This window comes from Schistocerca gregaria, chromosome 10 (assembly GCF_023897955.1).
Source record: "Schistocerca gregaria isolate iqSchGreg1 chromosome 10, iqSchGreg1.2, whole genome shotgun sequence".
Classification (NCBI taxonomy): Eukaryota; Metazoa; Arthropoda; class Insecta; order Orthoptera; family Acrididae; genus Schistocerca; species Schistocerca gregaria.
In genome coordinates, this window is record NC_064929.1 from 39,716,388 (window position 1) to 39,720,801 (window position 4,414).

A 4,414-nucleotide genomic window follows, 5' to 3' on the forward strand; every position below is an offset into this window, starting at 1 on the left:
TTTCGTAGTATGCGCAGTGCAATGGAGACGCGGAAACTTTTTGTGGCCCAGTGTTTTGCAGTTGGACGACAAGATTGGTACACAGTAGTAAAGAGCGAGGCACTGAGTTGGCATGAATAATGGAGTGCACAATGGGGCTCGAGATGTGTTTGTTACCTCAGGTGCTGTATGATTGTCGACAAGGAGTGAAAACGGAGCAATTTGTGACGGCTCTTTCAATTTAAGACGTTAAAAACAGACGGAATTTGCATTTGTAATACCAGAGCATCGAAACTACTTAGAACTTTTGTGTAAATGAACGGGTCCGCCCCTTTATACTCTGCTCCCTTCACCGCTACAAACCAACCAACCATCGTGTCCGTGCGCATCTGAGTCGCAAAGAATGGGGAATAGCGCAGTTTGCTCGTGCATGGGGCGTAGCTCAGTTGGCAGAGCGTTCGCTTGGCATATGAAAGGTCCAGGGTTCAACCCGAGGCGCCTCAATTTTTTGTGGTCAGTGCATGGTAAGGGTTGGTCGCGGCGAACCTAAAGGCACGCAAGATGTTGCAAAGCCAGCGTCACAGACTGATATGATGTATACTGACGTAAGGAGAGCAAGATGTAAGTGTGGGGACCGGCTGTTATCGAGGTGTCATCTGTCTTAGGTATCGCGGCTTAACCTCATTGAAGTCTAGAGGGTGGACAACACGTTGGTCTTACTCAGAGCGGTGTCCGAATTTTATTTTCGACGTTATACGTGCCTCTTTCATTGTGGCCAACTGCGATTCGATACAGAATGCACGAAACCTGAAAGACACCCTAACGGATACATAGAGAGTAGTGTTTGTCTGCTGAATAATGGGAGTGCAAGGGTCTGTGTCGTCTATATGGCTGTATGTAGCACCATTAGTCTTTGGGGGGGCGGGCGTAGCTCAGATGGTAGAGCGCTCGTTTAGTATGCGAGAGGTACTGGGATCAATACTCAGTGCCTTCAGAATTTTTAACACACCTACATGCGCACCTTGCCATGCAAGTGGAATAATTCACAACCAGCAGATGTGTCTAGGAAGATACAAGCGAATGATTAGCATCCACAATTGACAAGCGTGCTGTTATTAGTGCGCAGAAAGCACCCCCCTCCCACGCCTACACTTACTTTAGAAACAGTACAAGTGTTCCCGTAAGATTCTCAAGCCTATGTCGGAAAGATCTGCCTTGCGCTGAGTTCACGTAAATCCCACTGCACATTCCCATTCTTTGCGTGCAGTCAGCTGCTACTGGTGTTGCTAGTTGTGACTGCTGATAACAGATGCCGTAGCAATCAATTCATGGAGTGAGTTGTATGTTTTGCGATAGTCTGTCTCTGACAAGCAAGCACAGGTGACATAGGTGCGAACACAGGAAGCTTGCAGACCCTCGCTGCCTGCAGACACCGAGCAGCCACACTAGGAGGGCGGCCTAAGCCGTAGGCGAAATGTGCTCATTTGCTTTGGCGCGACGTCGAACTATCAATAAGGCTGTCACTAGCGTGAGCGTCGTGGAAAGTCGGAAAAGTCGGCTGCGAGGGTGAGTGCCAAGTTTGGGGAGCGTTTCGTAGTATGCGCAGTGCAATGGAGACGCAGAAACTTGTTGTGGCCCAGTGTTTTGCAGTTGGACGACAAGATTGGTACACAGTAGTAAAGAGCGAGGCACTGAGTTGGCATGAATAATGGAGTGCACAATGGGGCTCGAGATGTGTTTGTTACCTCAGGTGCTGTATGATTGTCGACAAGGAGTGAAAACGGAGCAATTTGTGACGTCTCTTTCAATTTAAGACGTTAAAAACAGACGGAATTTGCATTTGTAATACCAGAGCATCACAAACTACTTGGAAGTTTTGTGTATATGAACGGGTCCGCGCCTTTGTACTCTGCTCCCTTCACCGCTACAAACCAACCAACCATCGTGTCCGTGCGCATCTGAGTCGCAAAGAATGGGGAATAGCGCAGTTTGCTCGTGCATGGGGCGTAGCTCAGTTGCTAGAGCGTTCGCTTGGCATGTGAAAGGTCCAGGGTTCAAGCCGCGGCGCCTCCATCTTTTGTGGGCAGTGCATGGTAAGTGTTGGTCGCGGCGAACCTAAAGGCACGCAAGATGTTGCAAAAGCCAGCGTCACAGACTGATATGATGTATACTGACGTAAGGAGAGCAAGATGTAAGTGTGGGGACCGGCTGTTATCGAGGTGTCATCGAGTGCAGATCTGTCTTAGGTATCGCGGCTTAACCTCATTGAAGTCTAGAGGGTGGACAACACGTTGGTCTTACTCACAGCGGTGTTCGAATTCTATTTTCGACGTTATATGTGCCACTTTCATTGTGGCCAACTACGATTCGATACAGAATGCACGAAACCTGAAAGACACCCTAACGGATACATAGAGAGCAGTGTTTGTCTGCTGAATAATGGGAGTGCAAGGGTCTGTGTCGTCTATATGGCTGTATGTAGCACCAGTATTTTTCGGGGGGGCGGGCGTAGCTCAGATGGTAGAGCGCTCGCTTAGTGTGCGAGAGGTACTGGGATCAATACCCAGTGCCTCCAGAATTTTTAACACACCTACATGCGCACCTTGCCATGCAAGTGGAATAATTCACAGCCAGCAGATGTGTCTAGGAAGATACAAGCGAATGATAAGCATCCACAATTGACAAGCGTGCTGTTATTAGTGCGCAGGAAGCACCCTCCTCCCACACCTACACTTAATTTAGAAACAGTACAAGTGTTCCAGTAAGATTCTCAAGCCTATGTCGGAAAGATCTGCCTTGCGCCGAGTTCACGTAAATCCCACTGCACATTCCTATTCTTTGCGTGCAGTCAGCTGCTACTGGTGTTGCTAGTTGTGACTGCTGATAACAGATGCCGTAGCAATCAATTCATGGAGTGAGTTGTATGTTTTGCGATAGTCTGTCTCTGACAAGCAAGCACAGGTGACATAGGTGCGAACACAGGAAGCTTGCAGACCCTCGCTGCCTGCAGACACCGAGCAGCCACACTAGGAGGGCGGCCTAAGCCGTAGGCGAAATGTGCTCATTCGCTTTGGCGCGACGTCGAACTATAAATAATGCTGTCACTAGCGTGAGCGTCGTGGAAAGTCGGAAAAGTCGGCTGCGAGGGTGAGTGCCAAGTTTGGGGAGCGTTTCGTAGTATGCGCAGTGCAATGGAGACGCGGAAACTTGTTGTGGCCCAGTGTTTTGCAGTTGGACGACAAGATTGGTACACAGTAGTAAAGAGCGAGGCACTGAGTTGGCATGAATAATGGAGTGCACAATGGGGCTCGAGATGTGTTTGTTACCTCAGGTGCTGTATGATTGTCGACAAGGAGTGAAAACGGAGCAATTTGTGACGGCTCTTTCAATTTAAGACGTTAAAAACAGACGGAATTTGCATTTGTAATACCAGAGCATCACAAACTACTTGGAAGTTTTGTGTATATGAACGGGTCCGCGCCTTTGTACTCTGCTCCCTTCACCGCTACAAACCAACCAACCATCGTGTCCGTGCGCATCTGAGTCGCAAAGAATGGGGAATAGCGCAGTTTGCTCGTGCATGGGGCGTAGCTCAGTTGCTAGAGCGTTCGCTTGGCATGTGAAAGGTCCAGGGTTCAAGCCTCGGCGCCTCCATTTTTTGTGGGCAGTGCATGGTAAGTGTTGGTCGCGGCGAACCTAAAGGCATGCAAGATGTTGCAAAGCCAGCGTCACAGACTGATATGATGTATACTGACGTAAGGAGAGCAACATGTAAGTGTGGGGACCGGCTGTTATCGAGGTGTCATCGAGTGCAGATCTGTCTTAGGTATCGCGGCTTAACCTCATTGAAGTCTAGAGGGTGGACAACACGTTGGTCTTACTCAGAGCGGTGTCCGAATTTTATTTTCGACGTTATATGTGCCACTTTCATTGTGGCCAAGTGCGATTCGATACAGAATGCACGAAACCTGAAAGACACCCTAACAGATACCTAGAGAGTAGTGTTTGTCTGCTGAATAATTGGGAGTGCAAGGGTCTGTGTCGTCTATATGGCTGTATGTAGCACCATTAGTCTTCGGTGGGGCGGGCGTAGCTCAGATGGTAGAGCGCTCGCTTAGTATGCGAGAGGTTCTGGGATCAATACCCAGTGCCTCCAGAATTTTTAACACACCTACATGCGCACCTTGCCATGCAAGTGGAAGAATTCACAACCAGCAGATGTGTCTAGGAAGATACAAGCGAATGATTAGCATCCACAATTGACAAGCGTGCTGTTATTAGTGTGCAGGAAGCACCCTCCTCCCACGCCTACACTTAATTTAGAAACAGTACAAGTGTTCCCGTAAGATTCTCAAGCCTATGTCGGAAAGATCTGCCTTGCGCTGAGTTCACGTAAATCCCACTGCACATTCCTATTCTTTGCGTGCAGTCAGCT

General features: G+C 48.8%; 1 non-coding gene across 1 annotated transcript; it reads left to right on the forward strand.

The window, feature by feature from the left end:
• Positions 1–4,061: 4,061 nt before the first annotated feature.
• On the forward strand, positions 4,062–4,135 carry Trnat-agu (transfer RNA threonine (anticodon AGU)). Its single transcript has one exon. It is a non-coding gene; the product is annotated as a tRNA-Thr (tRNA).
• The last annotated feature ends 279 nt before the right edge of the window (positions 4,136–4,414 follow it).